A 20,467-nucleotide genomic window follows, 5' to 3' on the forward strand; every position below is an offset into this window, starting at 1 on the left:
TGGCAGCTTTCAGAAATGTGTTGAATTTTTCTATTCTTTTATGACATTGTAGTTAAATGTCCAATAGGAAATAAATGAGGTGGGACACCTAGGTGGCTCAGTGGTTAGGTGAGCCACCTAGGTGGCTCAGGTCATGATCCTGGGATCCAGAATCAAGTTCCTCATCAGGCTTCTGAGAAGAGCCTGCTTCTCCCTCTGCCTATCTCTCTCTTTCTCTCTCTGTCTCTCATGAATAAATACATAAATCTTTAAAAAAGGAAATAAATGAGGATTTATTAATTTAAATTAATAAATATATTAGATAAATGAAAATGATTATTAATTTATCTAAATATGGTCTCTGCCAGGATTGAATGAAGAAAGTGAAATAAATAATAGTATATTTAATGTACATACTATTATTCTTTCTGATCTGTGTTTAAAAAATTCCTTTTTTTCTTAAAACATATGGGACTCATAGCATTGTTATAATACACACATTCATTATTGCCACAAAAATAAATTAATTAATTAAAACAGATAAAAACCACTATTTTTCATGTATTTGCATAATTACTGGTAAGTTAAATTATATCATCCATAATTATAACTTGTAACAAAGTAAATAAAGGGATAAAATAGATTTTTAATAGTAGTGAGGGGTGCAGTGGCAGTCAATTAAGTGGCAGTCAGTTAAGTGTCTTGGTTTCAGCTCTGGTCATGATCTCAGGGTGGTGAGATCAAGCCCTGTGTTGAGCTCTGTACCCAGTGAGGAATCTACTTCAGATTCTGTCTTCCTCTTTCTGCCCTTCCAGCTCATGCTCTGTCTGTGTATCTCACTCTCTAAAATAAATAAATAAATAAATAAATAAATAAATAAATAAATAAATAAACCTCTTTTAAAAAAGAGAGAATAGCAGCTAGTAGTGCAAGTCACTTTAGAAGACAACTCTTATTTTTTTTCTGAAGTAAAAATAAAATTGTATTTGTTAGTTTCATAAGAATTTATCTAGACCAATTGCCAAAGGATCTTTCTGGTCAATAATTTATCCAACAAATATATGTCGACCAGTAAGCTAAATCAGCTTTTTTATTTAGTACTATTTATTTATTTCAAATAGTCCCTTTTACAGTATTTTAAGATCCTAATGCAACATTTATATTTTGTTTTTAAAGATGCAAAAATGCCTAAAATAACACATTTTTAGGGTTTACAAAATCTATAACACATATTTTAAGCCTGCTCTTACATTTCTTTCTTAAAAATTTAATTTTAAAGTAATCTTCATGTCCAATGTGGGACTTGAATCCACAACTGTGAGATCAAGAGTCCCATACTCCACTGTCTAAGCCAGCCAGGCACCCCAAGCCTTCTCTAACTTAAGATATAAATATTTTACTAAAATATCATAATAAATATTAATTAAACAATTTATATGACACCATATATGTACTTCAAAAATACTGTCTAGATGAGAGTTTTTAGATTGAATATACATAAACAAATATATTAAAGATGCAAATATAGTTAAAATATGAGCAATCAGCATTTAAAATTTTTATTCTATACTTCAAAAAATGATTGTGTCATTAAATCCATCTATATAGGAGAAAAAGAAAGGGAGGGAGGGAAATATAGAGAGAAAGAAACGGAGAGAGAAGGGGAGGCGCAGGGAGGGAGAGGGAGAAGGAGACGGAAAGACAATACGAATATATTTGCAGGCAAAGAATTTAAGTTTGCAAATAAGTTCAAAACTTAATTTGAGAATTTAAACCTATTCCAAATAATTTTGAGCCTACAATAATATTGTAATGGTATACTGAAATAACTGAGTACCCACATTGTATTTTTTATTTTTTGCATGCATTTTATATTTTGTTATGTTTTCTTTTATTCATTTATTTTTAATTTTAATAAAAGATTATATAGTAAAAAATTAATATGATCCTTTTGTGAAGATTCTCATAAAGTCTGCAACTTCAAACCAGTTGCCTGGCATTCCCTTTTAACCAGTGTTCTTTAGAATTTTACTATCACATTGCAAATTTCCAGATTCTAATACATAAACCCATGTTCACTCAGCATGCTATGAAAAGAAACAAAATTGACTTTTAATGTAACCATGAAACCATGGCATTCCATAAATTGCAAATTATCAATGTCAGTTACAACTCTTAATGTCCAATAATCTCTTGGCAGCTTTTTTGAACAGAAAATCATTTTGCAAGTTAATATTATATTGAAGTATTTGCTTTAGGGAGAGGGTAAGAAGAGTTTTGAAGACATTTTTTTGGGATGCTAGATTTACAACCCCTGCTCTTTACCAGATTTACCATGTAATCTTTAATCTCTGGAAAACTTTGATTTAACATGTCATCTAAAAAATATTACTTTATACTTTCAAAGATGCAGCCAGTATGCCATGCATTTTGTCATGCCTTGAAAATTACAAATATCTCTATGTATTTGGGTGAGAGTATCCTTTCATGTCTGTTTGTGTTTTTTCTTAGCTCTATACATAAAAACATATGAATTTTATATGAATACTAAACAGAAGAATGTTTTGTTTTTTGTTTTTTGGTTTTTTTTTTTTGCTTAGAGAGGGGAAGGGGAAAGGGCAGAGGTAGAGGAAAAGAGAGAATCTTAAGCAGGCTCCACATCCAGTGCAGAGCATGATGCAGGGCTCAGTCTCACAACCCTGAGATCATGACCAGAGCTGAAATCAAGAATTGGACGCTTCACCAACTGAGCCACCCAGGTACCCCAAGACTGTTTTATTTTTTTGTAATCATATATGTCTCCTTTTAGATTTGTTTCTAACTATTAAATACAACTTTTTTTTTTTTAACTAAGGATTCTTATTAAGATTCAGAGATGATTGGATTTTGTTTTTTTTCCAGTGACCTGAATTTAGTGGTCTTTGCCTTATATGTAACTTAAGAGAGGCTACATGCAATTCATGTTGGCTAACACTATAATCACTTTCACGATATTTGCTAATTTTCTTCTAAGAATTGGTCTTGAAATTCCATACTCTCAAGATGTGAAGCTGTCTGTGGAATAACATAAAATCTCCAGAGTAAGGAAATTTTAGAATGTTATAAAGCTTATATTTCACCTTATAATGTCAAAAGATCTATAGAAAAAATGTTAAATACTTAAGAAGTATGACTTTTAAATTAGTCACATGAAATTCTAGGCATAAGCATTAAAATTAAGTTATGACCAACCTTTTCATGCAAATAACAAATGCCAAAATCAAATCTTATATGAAGATCTTTATCCGTATATTTATGTAGAAAGTGATTCTTAAACAAGTGAATTGTGAAGTTTTGAATTAAGGATTGACAATGAAATGTTCTAACTGTTAATTCTTTTTTTAAATAGATAGCATTTTTTTCTTAATAGGTAGATATGGATATAAATATATATCCATATATGTGATATAAATTACACATAGAGACATACTGGATCAAAAATATGATTAGAGGGATCCCTGGGTGGTGCAGTGGTTTGGTGCCTGCCTTTGGCCCAGGGCGCGATCCTGGAGACCCGGGATCGAATCCCACATTGGGCTCCCGGTGCATGGAGCCTGCTTCTCCCTCTGCCTGTGTCTCTGCCTCTTTCTCTCTCTGTAACTATCATAAATAAATAAAAAATTAAAAAAATATGATTAGATTGCATTTAAAAATTATTTCTCCACCCCCTACCCCACCTTCTGTCTGTGGCAACTTTTAATCTGTTCTGTATCCATGAGCTTATTTCTCTGATTGTTTTTTGTTTTAGAATACTTATATAAGAGAGATACAACAATATTTTTTGTTTCTAACTTATATCATGTAGCATAATACCCTGAGGTCCATCCATGTTATAGCAAAATTTCATTCTTTTTTATGGCCAAATAATATGTATATATGTGTGTGTGTGTATATATATATATATATATATATATATATATATATATAATCCATTCCTTATATATCCATTATATCTATTATATACATTCAAGTGGGTACTTAGATTATTTCTGTATCTTGGCCATTCTAAATTAACATGGGGGTACATATATCTTTTATGTTAGTATTTTCTTTCTTTCTTTCTTTCTTTCTTTCTTTCTTTCTTTCTTTCTTTCTCTTTCTTTCTTTCTTTCTTTCTTTCTTCTTTCTTTCTTTCTTTCTTCTTTCTTCCTTTCTTTCTTTCTTTCTTTCTTTCTTTCTTTCTTTCTTTCTTTCTTTCTTTCTTTCTTTCTTCTTTCTTTCAGAATATTCCATTCAAAAGCAAGAGAATACACATTCTTTTTAAATACACATGGAATATTTTCCAGGATAGATCATATGTTAGGTCACAAAACAACTCATAATAAGTTTAAGAGTATTGATGTCATATAAAGGATCTTTTCCAACCACAATATTATGAAAATAGAAATGAATTACATGAAAAAACTGGAAAATTCACAAATGTGTGGAGATTAAACAACATGCTATTGAACAACCAATTTGTAGAAGAAGAAAACAAAAAAGAAATAGATACCTAGAGGTAAACAAAAATGAAATATACCAAAATTTGTGGGATGCAACAAAAGCAGTTCTAATAGGGAAATTCATAGCAATACATGTCTACCTCAAGAAATAAGAAAAGTCTCAAATAAACAACCTATCTTTTCCTCAGGGAAATAGTAAAAGAGGAACAAATGAAGTCATATTATAGAAGGAAGGAAAAAGATTACAACATAAATAAATAGAATAGAAACTAAAAATATGGTAGAGAAGGTCAGTGAATCTAAGAGCTGTTTGAAAAGAGCAAAATCAACAAACCTTTAGCTTAACTCACCACAGAGAAAGAGAGAAAGAGAGAGAGAGAGAGCGAGAGATTGGGGGGGGAGTCACTCAAATAAATAAAATCATAAATGAAAAAGGAAATGTTTCAATTGGTACCTCTGAAATATAAAAGATCATAAGAAACTACTATAGATAATTATATGCCAACAAATTGGACAACGTAGGAGATATGGATAAAATTTTAGAAACATACAACCTACCAAAACTGAGTCATAATAAAATAGATCATCTGAATAGACAATTACTAGTAAGGAGATTGAATCAGTAATCAAAAGCCTCCCAACAACCAAATCTAGGACCAGCAGATGGCTTCACTGATGAATTCTACCAAATATCCAAAGTATTAATACCAATTCTTCTCAAACTCTTCTAAGAAGTAGAAGAGTAGGGAATTCTTAAGTAACTTTTATGAGGCCAGCATTAGCCAGATAGCAAAACCAAGTAGGATGCCGCAAGAAAAGAAAATTATAGACCGATATCCCTGATGAACGTAGATGCAAAAATCCTGAACAAAATATTAGCAAACCAATTCAATCGTACATTGAAAGGTTTAGACACTGTGATTAAGTGGGATTTATTCTAGAGATGCAAAAATAGTTCAACATCTGCAAATCAGTCAATGTGACACATCACATTAAAAAACTGAAGGATATGATAATCTCAATAGATGCAGAAAAAAACCTTTGACAAAAGTCAACATCCATTTATGTTAAAAATTCTTAACAAAGTGGTTCCTAAGGGGCATCCCAGGTGGCTCAGCCATTTAGTGCTGCCTTCAGCCCAGGACCTGATCCTGGAGATCCGGGATCGAGTCCCACTTCGGGCTCCCTGCATGGAGCCTGCTTCTCCCTCTGCCTGTCTCTGCCTCTCTCTCTCTCTCTTTCTGTGTCTCTCATGAATAATTAAATAAAATCTTTAAACAACAACAACAACAACAACAAAAAACAAAGTGGCTCCTAATTCTTGAATGTGGATGCTATTATGATGTTCTTTAAGATATTTTTTTACTAGTGGTTGTGGCTGTGAACCACAACCTCTTATTGTCTCTTGCATGGCGTTCCTTGTTACCTAAAAGAATTTTAAAGTCAGTAGGTGAAGATTAAGAGTCTTATATCTGGCTAAAGCAATATCAGTACATATGAGAGAGTCAACCTTGTAAGAAATCACAGATCTGATCATTTCCTTGCTTAAAAACCCTTCCAAATTTCCCTACTGCCTACTGCCTACAATTTGAGCTTGGTAGTGTACACAAAAGATCTCCATGAACTTGTTTCTATCCATTGACCTAGCCTCATTTCTCCAATCTCCCTCTATTTTCCCTCTATTTTTATTTCCCTTTATTTTCCCTCACTTTTAATACTTTAGTAATGCCAAGTTCTATTTAACTGTACACATATATTGTTTCATGGCATTATGCTGTGCTCTTCCTCTTCTGTTTGCTTTCCAAAGAATGACATCATAACATGGTGATCAAGAGTGTGCACTGTGGAGTCAGGCATGCAGACGGATTTTAAATCTCTATTGTGAGTCTTTTGAAAGGTTACATACCCTCACTAAACTTCAGTTGCCTTATCTGTAAAATAAAATAAAAAATAATTCATACCTTTGGGTGAAATAATGATTGTGAAGGTATTAGTAAAAATTGAGCACAGAATATGAACTCAATAAATATTAGCTTTATAACTGATTTATTAAAGGGTTACTGGAATATATTATGAGTTTCTATTTTAACAATTCATGTTAACTCTGTTCTAATGGATCCCCTTTTCTCAATATATAATAGGTTCCCTTAAAGATGACATCTTAGTCCAATTCCACAGGTTTTTATTGACCTCTGTTTATTCAGTCTCATTTAAATTCTTAAGGCTCAGTATTGTTTATTTAAAAACTCTTTTTTTAAAAGATTTTATTTATTTATTCATGAGAGACACACAGAGAGACAGAAAGGCAGAGAGACACATGCAGAGGGAGAAGAAGGCTCCATGCAGGTAGCCCGATGTGGGACTCGATCCCGGGTCTTCAGGATCAGGCCCTGGGCTGAACGCAGCACTAAACCTCTGAGCCACCCGGGCTACCCCTATTTAAAAACTTTAATTTCATATTTTATCTAACCCAGTTAGTACAGGATAATTCAAGTGAGATGTTGAAGGTAGTAATTTGCTAGTGTTCCTTCTCTCATACATATATGTACACACTCACTCACTGCTCTTCCTTGCGTTCCCTCCTCTATTCTTGGCAAAAGAAGACAAGACTGTAGTATTGCAGCCTCTTATTTGCCTATCTTGCTGTTCCTGCTTGCTTTTTATGGCCTTGGCTTGGACATATGTTGTTTCCAATAGAACTTACTGAAGAGAGAGAGGAAAAAAAAAAAAAAAAGAACTTATTGAAGAGAGGTTCTTCCTAAGCAACTTCCTGACATTTTGTGGCTATCCACTCACCTATCCATCGAGACATCTCAGGTCATATGCCTCAATAAATGTGGTTCTTTGCTCCTTGCTGGGGTTGTCCCACCTAGACTATAGCACACAATCTCATCTAACTTCCAGAGCTTTCCAGCATTCATTTCCCTTCTCCCAGTTCTGGGCTTCCTATAACCTTCAGAATCCCGTACCCTATTTCCTAGGCAGCTTAAAACTCAAAAATTGAGAAAGTGGTATTGGACATCACTTCTAAAATGCACCATTATGACATCTGTCCCAATCCTCTTTTCAGATCCAGTACATAAATTCATAACAATCAAGTGGCTTTGGGAGCCTTTTTACCTATTGGCTTAGAAGAGAAAGACCCTGCTTTGTTTTTTTTTTACAGGGAGTATATAAGAGAAAACTGTCCCTCTTTATGAGCACTATAATTCATCAAGAGGCAACATTTTCTCCTTAAATGGACAGTGGTTGAAGTACAGAGGGTATTGTGAAATAGCTCCCATTTCAGGAAGTCCTGTGGAGAGGTGGCTGGTCTCCACAGCTGGTGATTCTTTTGAATTTGTTGCTTGGGGTACTAAAAGCTTGGTATTCTTAACCATGATCGTAAGGGTACAATTACATTCTGAACATATAATAATATCTTCTTACATTTCTATCTTCTTCAGTTGGGCATAATATTATCTTAGAAGTCTTCCCTAAATCCTGAATTTGATTAAAACATTTCCTTCTCTTTGCTTGTACATCACCCTTGATCTTAGCTATTACCACAGTATTGGACACTCTATTCTCTTTGCTCCACCTTATATTTCAGCTAGTGTTCCAGCACAAATGACAGAACCCAAGTAATCTTTGACTGGCTTCGTGTGGGTGCAATTTGCCTTAGTGCTGTGCCTTTTACCTCTCCTTTACTGCCCTGGGCTTCTCTTGATGTCTTTGCATAGAATGGCTGTGGTAACCTGCCAGCACTCAGGTTGCACATGCAACCTGAATTTTCTTGAAATTAATTCTAGTGAAGCCACCCTTAATCAATGTACAACTGCAGCTAATAGATAAGTGTTTCCCTCTTTTGACCATTGGGACACACAGTTCTGAAATGCATTTTATAAGACTCCTGAAATGGTTTCTGCATGGTCACTTCCCTGATCCTATACTTCTGCTAACAGGAATCATATTCCCTTGCAAACTACTAATATTCAGGTCTTCATCCAAGGCTATGATTTTTTGGGAAAACTCAGCCAAGACACCATATTATGTTGAAATAGTTTAATTTTGGAATTATATTCCCACCATTACACTGTAAGTTACTTTCCTATCTTACCACTGTACCTGCACTCCATCAATCTTTATTGAATTAGCATCATTTACAATTACTCTTTCCAAAAAAAATGTTAAAGAAATATCATCTTATAACCTATCTGAAGACCAGGTTCAAATGATCATATCCTTGATCACTGAAAAGATAAATGTCAGATTTCTGTTAATATATTGAATAGCAAAAGATTCCTTGAAAATGCTTGAACTCTGTGTGAATTCAGAATATCTCACAGTATCAGAAATCTTATCATACAGATTTACCTTAATTAACAAGAATTTATTTCCTACTGTGTTTAGAGTATAGAATTAGATACCTTGAAGTGAAGAAATGAATGTCTTCGTTTGAAGGGCCTGGGGTCTATGCAAGAGAGGCAAAACATACTCATGTTAAATTCCTGGGGAGCAACACCAGTGAAACATCAGACTATACCAAAAAATGTGGTAGTAATTGAAAGCTCCGTATAAAGTCTTCTAAGAAGATACCAAATTCTTTTAAGTTAGTATGGTATCATCCACTTGATATTACAATTAGCAAATTGATCAATTGTTCTGTTTATCTATATCAATTCTCCTGTCAGTGTCCCTTTATACTATTCAAAGCCTCCTCTGGTTATATATAAGCTAAAAATTATGTTTTTATAAAATGAGAGTTACTTTCTCTTCAGCATCCAATGATAGAATTTTCTGGATGGAAAATGAGTAAATTAAAAACATGTCTTTGAAATTTGGCTTTTCTATATTTCTAAGTAAGTTGAATACTGGAAAAATTGATAAAATTTAATAATTCATCAAATTCAAATGATGAATGGCACATTTGCCACATTGCTTTGCTAGCTCAATGAATGTGTTGTGCTTGATGTATAAATAAATCTGTTCCTAAGATAAAATATTAAGCACATGCTGAGCACTTATAAACATACCAGAGAATTCTTCTAAAACAAATTGCTCTGAAAGTATGGATTTTAACAGCACATTTCATTCCCATTATTTGTAAACTGGAAGATGTAGGTTTAGTTGAGCAATAGGACACATGGTAGTTTTAGAGCTTGTGTTAGGTCTCAAATAAGAATTCCGAAAATGGGAAAAGTGTTCTGTATTACAGAGGGGGAGTGCCTTTGTCATGTAAACAAAGGGGAACCTAGTAGTAATTTAAATTAGTTACATACATTACAGCTTGCTCCTTTGACAGATTGCCTTATTCTTTCAATATTGAAATAAATAATAGACTTTGCTTTTCCAAGTAGTACATCTATTTAATATAGTCTCATGATTACAAATATATACATTTTCCTAGATACAACAAATTTTAAATGTGATATTTTATAGCTAATGTAACAGAAGTGGGTCCTAAATAAAGCAATTAAAGTCTGATAATATGTTTTTTTTTTTTTTATATTTTGGTTGGTGTGCAGATATGTTACCCAGGCAATATTTATGGGTTTTAAAAGTGATTCAACTGAATGATTTGTACACAGTACCATGTTTTTGTAGCAAGAAGATTCATTTCATTTCTTTAAAGTAAGCCTTTCACATTTTCCAAATACATTCAAATTCTCTGGAAAAACATACAGTGAAATATTTTAATAATAACCTCTGGAATTGATAAAATTTATTAAGAGCAAAAATAAAATAAAACTGGGAATATCAGTAATGAATAATGAATAATGAGTAAGGAAGTAGTTATCTATTAAAAAGGTGGTATTTGATGAAAGCATCTCTACTAAACTAGATAATTTAATGACTTTGTTTCCTCCAATTTATTTTTACTAGCTATCTAGAACTCTATTTTAGGAAAGCAAGAATGAAGAAAATTTCTCCTGGGTAGGAATCCTAAATTAGAAGAAATGCATAGTTATATCTAATTTATAACTATTCCATGAAGGTAAACTAGATCTAGTTTGAACTTCTACATTAACTTAAAATTTATTTAGGAAAAAATTCAGTCCTGGGAATTTTGGCTATTCAAAAATTCCTATTTGTGACAAATGTATCATACTATTATCATACAAGGTATTTTTTAAGATTTTATTTTTAAGTAATTACAACACCTAACATGGGGCTCGAACTTACAACCCCAAGATCAAGAGTCATACCCTCTGCAGACTGAGCCAGCAAGGTGCCCCTATTATCATACAATATTTTAATATGCATATAATATTTGTTCCTTATCTTTATATTTATTTAATATAGTCTAAAATCCATGGGGTTTTTTTGTTCATTTGTTTTTAAAGATTTTACTTATTTATGAGAGACACAGAGATACAGGCAGAGGGAGAAGTAGGCTCTATGCAAGGAGCACAATGTGGGATTTAATCCTGGGTCTCTAGGATCAGGCCCTGGGCTAAAGGCAGGCGCTAAACCACTGAGCCACTGAGGGATCTGCTAAAATCCATGTTTTTAAGTCACTTTAAACCAAGTACTCTAAAAAAGCACATATAGATCAACTTCCAATTGGGAGAAATCTACTTCATCATAGGACCCACATATTCTGAATTTATTTTGGAGGTAGAGGATGCATTCAGGAGAACTGGCTCCAACCTTGATTTTTAGATACTGCAATTCCGATTACAGCATCGTCTGCCAAAATTGTGGATCAGGTACTAACTGACTATATGACTTTGGACAAGTTATTTGGCCTTTTTGTATCTCAGTTTCCTAATCTGTAAATTTAGAGACATTAATACTTGGCTGGATTAAAAGGGTCAATGCCTGTAAAGTGCTTGGTGCAGTGCTGATGCATACTGAGCACTGAATAGATGCTAACTTCATTAACATCACAGTCAGGCCAATGCTTTGTACTTCACACTCTCCTAGATTTAGAAGTTACTCCTTTTTCGGATCCCTGGGTGGCTCAGCAGTTTAACGCCTGCCTTTGGCCCAGGGTGTGACCCTGGAGACCTGAATCTAGTTCCACATCGGGCTCCCTGCATGGAGCCTGCTTCTCCCTCTGCCTGTGTCTCTGCCTCTCCCTCTCCGTGTCTCTCATGAATAAATAAAATCTTAAAAAAAAAAAAGGTTGTTACTCCTTTTCTTGTTTCCTAGATAGAAACTAGAATCCTCAGTACAGGCGTAAAATTAGTAGTATTTTTTATGCTGACTCATCAAAGACTAGGATTTTGCATTTTTGTCTTATTTTTTAAAAGCCAAGAAATATAATCAAAATTTTGGTATCAAACAACAGCCTGCATCAGCAGCAACCTTTTTTTTTTTTTTTTTTTTTTAAAGAGATGATATTGCCTTCTTATTTTCCTAAAGTTTTGAGATAAGTGGCAGTAGGGATGAGGACAGGTATAAAATGTAACTAGTAAATTATATAGAAATATAGAATGATGTCTATTATTATTTACTCAAAGTAAAGTGAGATATGTCAATTGGTCTTGAGTTCCTATTTAGGGATCCATTCCCTGGAGAATAAGAAGGGCAATTCCATGACGTCAGCAAAGGATCACATTCTGGTCCAGTTACAGGGATGCATTTTTTACCTTCCTGGTAGAAATATCTATCTGCCCACCATAAAGACAAAACCAAAAGAGAACCTATCCCTATGGTGAGAAGCTAAAAGTGTAATCAGTTAACACCTATAGATAGAAATAAACTAAAAACCAAAATAAGAGTGTGTAATCATGTGATAGATTATATGGATAGGTACCATGTGGGATATAAAGAAAAGATTTCTGAGCCTTGGGTTCCTCATCTATAGAAGATAGATACTAATGCTCACATCACAAGGCTGTTATGAAGATTAAGGTATAAAATTATATGTTATAATAAAAAGTTTGGCACATTACATGTTCTTAATTAATGTTAGTTGAAACAGGGATCCCTGGGTGGCGCAGCGGTTTGGCGCCTGCCTTTGGCCCAGGGCGCAATCCTGGAGACCCGGGATCGAATCCCACATCAGGCTCCCGGTGCTTGGAGCCTGCTTCTCCCTCTGCCTGTGTCTCTGCCTCTCTCTCTCTCTCCGTGTGACTATCATGAATAAATAAATTTAAAAAGAAAAAAAATTAAAAAAAAATGTTAGTTGAAACATATCATCCAGGCTTGAAGTAATTTAAAAATATTTTTTCCATACATTTATACAAAGATCCTATTATGTGCCAGATATTGAGGATATGGTGGTGAAGAAAACCAAAGTTGGTTTTACTTACATAGAGTTTAAACTCCAGTTGGGAAAGAAAGAAAACAATTACATAAATATGTAAGAAAATACCAAACAGTGATATGTTAGAAGACAATGAAGGAGTGAAGTAATGTCTTAGAAAATGAGTTGCTTTGGACTGGGTGGTCAAGGAAGTCCATACAAAAGAATGATATTATAGTTAAACACTGAGTGAGAAGAAGGAACTAGGTATGCTCCTGTCATGTGTTCCTCAATAGAGAAATTTAAAAATTTCTGAAAGTCTCTAATGAGCATACTAAATACTAAATAAATACTACTAAATACTACTTCAAGATCACTAAACTGACTTTCACTATATATATATATATATATATATATATATATATATATATATATATATCCCATGATTTTAAGAAACTAACACAAGCCCAAAGCTTCCTCAGGGAATTTTGTTTTTCTTGGTGTGTGAGGGTACACGATGTGTGTTTTATGCAATGCAATTATTGCTAACCTGCTTGATTTTCTACTTGAAATGATTATTCTATGCAATTGAACTGTCACCGTGATGACACTTTTCAGAATGTTAAGCTCTATTGACTAACATGATGTCTTTATTCTCAACAATTGGTAGCACGTTCTCTGAAGGTGGCCTGGCCATAATACAGGAATGAACACACTTCTAAACCTCTCTGTAGTGTCACTCTTCCCACTATTTGCTCCTTCCTGAAGCACATCAATAAATTATTTATATGAGATGTTGCCTTGAAATAGTTTTGTCTGTGGCCTTTAATTAATTTGGGAAGTTAAGAGATTGAAAAAAAGGTGGATGTGCTAAGATACACATGATAACCTGGAAGGTGCATTTCATGGGAGGTTATCAAGAAGCTTTGTTATGAATCCATGTTAACCTTAAATCCCTCCCAGGATTTGATAGTGCCCTTTGTAAATGTTTCAAAGAGTTTCTAGGTTTTTCACTAGCTTCTTCTGCAATAATGAAATATATGGAGTATTTAAATATACAATTGAGTTTAAGAAATTTGGGAAGAGACTCCTTTTATGACCTTAAGTAAATGGTGAGATTTTAAGAATAATAAAAATATCTAAGGCTTCCCTGAATATTGTTGAAAGGCAACTCGCTAACAAGTTTGAGCAAGTTTATCATCACTCAATAAATTATTCCATTGTCTGCATAGCACTGTCCTTCTGAATGAGGTAGTATTTCAGAATATGCCTTGTTATCTCCTTCTAGACATAATTGAGAACATATGATGCAAATAAGAATGTAACATGGATACTGCTCTGTATATTTCTTTTGGTAAATCTTTACCACAAACCTTATGCAACTCTGTCACTGGCCCAAAGTCAGTTCTAGTTTTCAGAATGTATATGTTTTGCCTATTTTCAACACTGATGTGCTATGAAGTTGCTTTTCCACTGGGGACTGGATACTGGAGAAAATAATACAGAGCGTTTTGGGAACGGGTTCTACTTTTTTTTCAGTGATACTAAAACTTCCAAGTGAAGAGAGCCTTGAGTTTCTGAAGAACCAAACTGCTGAAATAGAGAATGAAGAATGTCTACACCTACTAAGAAAATATAAAGATAGGATTATAAATGAATACACCCATAGGTGATAATAGATTATATCACCAGGAGAAGAGGGAACTTGTATTTGCCTGGAAGGTTTAGTTTTCAATCTTTTATTCCTCTTGGATTCCTGTATGTACATACATAATGGCTTAGGTTTAGACTAGTTCAAAAATATGTTGGCAACAATAAGTGATCATGGATGGAAGATTTGAAATTTCTTGCCTCTCATTACGTAACAAAAAAGGAAACATTTTTTAAATGTTTAAAACCTTCATATTCATTAAAACCTTCATATTTTGTATAAGTGATAGGTAGTGCAATGATAAAAAGGACTGACATTTAATTGAAATAGGCTTATGTTAAAATTCCAGTTCTGACATTTGTTAGACATCCTGGGTAACAATGAACAGGTTCCCAAACCTTTTACAGTTTAGTTTCTTTATTTACAACCAGAAAGAGAAGTATCTATCTCACAGGAATATGACAATTAAAATAATGTAATATATATCTAAAAGTACTTGGTACAATTCTGCATATATTTGGATGTTCTTGTCTCCTATTTTAAAAAGTCACTAACTTCTTGTTGATTACCACATGGAAGCCACCTTTCTCTCATTATTTTTTTACTTTTCTCGATGGTACCATCATATCTTCCAACTGCCAGTGATCAACTACGGTCAGCTATGCTCTTTGCACATTTAGAGTCACCTACTCTCTATTTATGACACACTTTCACAAAGCTTACTCTTCTTAGCTTCATTCATGCCATGTTCCTTTTTGCTGAGGACATTCTTATAAACTATTCATATTTCCTAGAACACTGTCTAGCATTCTATCATTATTTCTTCTGAATACTTGTTTATGTTATTAATTAAGAAAAGTCAGCTTCTAAGTCTGTCCATTCCACCCTACTGCAGATTGGATTTTCCAAAGCTAAATTTATCATGAAGGCTAATGTGCAGGATGTATATTAAGAGGTGCCCTTGGAATCAATACCTGTAGACTTGAGGCAAAATAAGCAGGATTGGGATGCCTGGGTGACCCAGTCAGTTAAGTATCCGATTCTTGATTTGGCTCAGGTCATGATCTCAGGTTTGTGAGATCAATCTCTTCATGGGGCTCTGCATGGAGCTTGTTTAAGATTCTCTCTCTCCCTCTGCCCCTCCCTGCTGCTTGCACACATACTCTCTCTCAAAAAGAAGAAGAAGAAGAAGAAGAAGAAGAAGAAGAAGAAGAAGAAGAAGAAGAAGAAGTAGTAGTAGTAGTAGTAGTAGTAGTAGTAGTAGTAGTAGTAAGATTGGATTAAGGGAGAAACCAAGGTGCAAAGCAGGCCATACAACAACTTCAGCTGACCCCACTGGGAGCTCTAGGGCTGAAATTACCACCAACTGTGGTTATTCTGAGGTGGGCTGGAATGGTCTGACCTTTATAATTTTGTTTTGCTCTATCGGTTATTATGGCCCCCTCTCTGAAGATGTCAACTTGATCAAGGTGTTTTTTTGTCACTGAGACAATGCCTGAAGGGGCAGACAAAAAAAATATTGTTTGCTGACAGCATCATCAGTAGCTGGCATGGCAAATTATTTATTGAATAAGGCAGTTGTATCCTCTTAAATACCACATATCCATTAAACAAAGCTAGCTAATTGAGCTAAACAACATGACCTTAGTGTTTAGTAACATCTACTGACCAGAATCACTTTACAGTGTCGAAAATGGGGATCTGTGTCCCATGCTAGAGATCAGAGAGCCCCAGTTGTTGACAATCTATGTAGTGAATCTTGAGCAGAAGAGTGAGTTTTATTCTTGAAAATGACCTTCTTTATATCTTGTGGACTGGTCGAAGAAGCAGCAAGGTTATCACTGAATAACAAAGACCTTCTGTTCACAGCCATGTATTTTAATACTTATTTAAATGCCAAAACAAAATCCACAAAGTTTAGGGACATAAATCAGAAGTGCATTTTTCTTATGAACTCTGCCTTTGTCCTAACAGACCCCAGAAAAGACAATTTATCACCTCAAAACATACACAATCACATTTCTCCCTCCAGAATAACACTGCTAACAAGGATTTCAAATAGCTTTTTTTGAGAGCCTTAACCTTTTCAAGGATACTCATCACATTGATTTCTCAATAGTTTGAATCTCTGTATTCTCTCTGAGTTCAAACATTTCATGGTGACGTTTTCTGTCAGACAATTAAGTGTATTTATCTGAAGCTGAATTCATGCATACAGAACATCAGTCTTCTACTCAAAAACTCTACTGGCTGTTCACTCATTTTAAAAAACCTCACACCTTCTATGTTAGGTTTCTAATTTTATAATCAAATAATACCAGATGGTTGTAGTTGGTGCAAATGATTTATCATGTTTTGTCATTATGACCTTCTCAATTCAACAGATTCAATAAATATTTATTACAGGGCACTGTGCTAGGGACACAGGGCATACAAATATAAACATAATACAGACACTGGACATTTTTTAAAAAGATTTTATTTATTTATCCATGAGAGACACAAAGAGAGAGGCAGAGACCTAGACAGAGAGAGAAGGGACTCCCTGTGGGGAGCCTGATGTGGGACTCCATTCCAGAACCCTGGGATCACAACCTGAGCCAAAGGCAGAGGCTCAACCACTGAGCCACTGAGATGCCCCTGAGCATTTACTGAATTGAATTTGTGAAAGCAATTTTGTGTTTGTAAGAGAAATAAGATATATGTCAAATAGCTATCAAATGAGAATACTATTGGTTTTGGCCAAGGGATTGGTATCTCCTCATGAAGGAGATAGCATTAACGTTTGGCCTAAAACTTTGATGGTGATTGATTGATTTATTCATCCATTTATTCATTTATCTAAGTTTCACAAGTGAATAATGTTCATTATAACAAAATTAGAAAATAAAATTAGCTGAAATAATAATAAAGTAAGAAGTATGCACAACCTCACTATTCATACTTTGTTAATCTTTTCCTTGATCTATGCTTGTTTGACCAAACTATGTCAAATGTTCACTCAAATCAAATGACCTTCATCAACTTTACTGATGATTTGTTACTAAACCAAAATTCAGAGTTACAGCCAGTTTTATTTTTCCTTATTATGATCATAGCTGGTTCCACATGTGTTTGGATTCTAAACACAAGGTTACATTTTCAATTCTAGATGTAAATCTCAAGCCAGGAGTGAGCATGTCTTGAGTTTATTCATCTTTCAGCCAAAGAGCTCAGGTATATCGCTTTTAATGACCCTGAATTCAACTCTGGCAAATAGTTGTCTCACCCCCAAGGACTGTAAGATTCATCAGAAAACAAAAAGGAAATGAAACAAAATAAAAATGAGGCAATAATAACATGGATTTTTCATATTGTATTCTGGGTTGAAAGTTCACACACAAAAAGAACATAAATAGCTAATTTCCCAAAATGCAAAAATAGAATGGGAAAGCAGGCAAATACCATTAATCTGTAATGACTCTCTTTTGTCACTCTTCTCAATTTATAGATTTTATTTCTTAAAAACATCTAATTTGGCATTATTAATAGTATCTGACATATACTCAGTGTCTTATAATGTTAGAGTGATCTGCATGCAATGTCTTGTTAGCCTCAAAATGACTAGTAAAAAGATGGTAGTCTCTTAATTTTACATATGAGAAAATGGGGATGATGGAAGGTGATGTGAAAATTCATTGTCAAGTAGCAAGTTATGTGTGAAACGTGGACTAGGAATCAGGTCTCTAGCTCCATTTTCAATGGCTCCAGTAGTTTTTTAGATGCAAAACCAACCAATTTTCTTCTCACTTTTGAATAATAATATCTGGTGAATCCTCTCAGAAGAGGAGCATTTTCATAACTCTCACCTGAATGAACTATTGTTTAAATGCTATTAGTTTTTGGCAATAGGCCTGAACTGAAGTGCTGACATATGGGAATAGAAAACCTTTTTGCTCCTTGCAGAAAACATTTATTTTTCCTGACAGTATATCTTCAAGGTAGCTGCTGGATGGTGTTAATAAGCTCAAGGGTAAGGATCTAGAAGAGTGACAAATATAGGTGTGAAATTCAGCTACTCCTGATGTAAAATAAGACCCGTAGGTAGCAAAGAGCCCTGAACCAAGAGAGAGCACTGTGACTCACAGGGTTTAATAAAACACAACTTGAAATGTTACCTTGGGGGGCTAGGCGAAATATGCAGTTTAACGTCAATAGTTTTCAATGTGACTTTTTCTCATTTTAAAGTAAAAAAGTAAAAAGTCAACAAGTTCACAGATAACTTTTTGGCCATAGTTTTTATAATTCCTCATGAAAAAGCTAATTTAAAAACTTAATGTTATTATCAAATATTCAGTGTCTCCATGAGACCTATGTACGTCGAAAAAATATGCTACACATGAAAGAACAGGAACTTAGGAAAAAATGATACTGCATATTAAATCTTTTGGGGGTTCCAAGATAGCCCAAAATACATTTCAAAATAGGTAAATTGCAAGTTCAATTTGAGGATACAGAGGGTGATAACAAAGGTGATTGAAGAGCTAAAAGATAGGATTTATATGGAAGAATATTTAAATAATTTAACTGGAGAAAGACATGGCTAAAGGTAATAAATTTCAAGTAGGTTGAATATTTTTAGTTGATAGTAATAATTTGTTTTTCAGTTTTCCTGAATGAAGAATAAATTATGTAATTTTAAACAATAATGTAAGAATTTCAGTGAGATGGAGAAAGAATATTTTTTATTTAGCTAGCATTTATTGAGTGCCTAGAATTTTGTAGATTCTCTGATAGGTAGTTGGGTGTAAATATGAATGTGATATGTCTATAATAATTCTGTGGTCTCTTCAAACTCCTCCATGTGCAAAATTTTTTTTAAAGATTTCATTTATTTATTTATGAGAGAAACAGAAAGAGAGAGAGAGACAGACAGAGACAGAGGCAGAGGGAGAAGCAGGCTCCCTGCAGGGAGCCTGATGGGGGACTCGATGGAGTCTCGAGGATCAGGCCCTGGGCTGAAGGCAACGCTAAACCACTGAGCCACCCGGGCTGCCCCATGTGCAAATTTTATCTTTCCTTTGGACTCATCTCAAATTCTACTTTCTCTGTGAGGTCTTTCTGAATCCCAAATAATAAAGACTGCTTTATTAAAATAGTATGTATCTTTTTGAAATGTAAAGAAGCATTTTAATATTTATTCCTTAAATACCTCTCGTGAGTCATACCAATTATCTAGAACAATGTTTGGCACAATTTGTTGAATAACGAACAAGTTAATGATAAAAGGAATATTTGAATATGGGTCACATTCAAGAAATAGAATTCCCTTATACTTAGGATGTAGTATTACCTAAAATGGATAAACTATATGCTTAAATTCCATATGGTTAAATTCAAAATGATAAGTGCTGGAATTAACATATGTGATATACCATAGGAACACAGGTATGAATAGTTAATTTTGACTATGGTAGTCAAGAGAGGGAGGCTTACAATGTTTCTGAAGTTCTGTTTTGAAAAGTTTTAGAAAATGCTGCCTGTACAACTGGGATATATAATATAATCCCAACATTTTCTTTCTGGGGAAATGAATATATATTTTGTTAACATTTCAACTATGACTTTTGGGGTTAATAACACAGAAAAACCTGCAGCTTAAAGAATACTTTATCACTTTTCTTTGCCAATATCAATTTATGCTTCCATATTTTTAAATTTTTCATTTGCATTTAAAAGACTCTGACCGTCATTACATCCTAGATGAAAACTATGCTGACTTGTAGGGTAGATCATTTTTGTGCACAAGCTTTACACTCATAATGAGCACTAAATACCACAACTTTACCTGACCTAAAGAAGACTGAAACAATATTTTTATGTAACCAACTATGGACATTAGTTCTCAGTTGTCCTTTCTAAATCATAGAGCTTTTCTTTAGATTACTTGTGGAAGGAGAAAGTCTCTTTTTAAATAGCTGTTCTGCTGGGCTAGCATTTGAACTCAAAATTTTGCTTCCCATTTTAGAGAGGATGCCTAGAATGCTCTATATACTAAACAGGGGTGATCTTTGGAATCCTCTAAACTCTTCTGAGATTTTGAGCTCCAGCTCACTTTCTGCTATTTAAATCTGATTCCATTAACATCATATTTGACTTTCTGCTTCTATACTACTTTAAAGTCACTATTTCCCCCCATTG

The 20,467-nt window shown here is 34.0% G+C and overlaps 1 protein-coding gene across 2 annotated transcripts in view; it reads left to right on the forward strand.

The window, feature by feature from the left end:
* LOC140632541 (uncharacterized) overlaps positions 1–20,467 on the forward strand; it is a 106,058-nt gene that overhangs the window by 43,935 nt on the left and 41,656 nt on the right. The gene's annotated exons all lie outside the window — the stretch shown is intronic.

This window comes from Canis lupus, chromosome 4 (assembly GCF_048164855.1).
Source record: "Canis lupus baileyi chromosome 4, mCanLup2.hap1, whole genome shotgun sequence".
Lineage (NCBI taxonomy): Eukaryota > Metazoa > Chordata > Mammalia > Carnivora > Canidae > Canis > Canis lupus.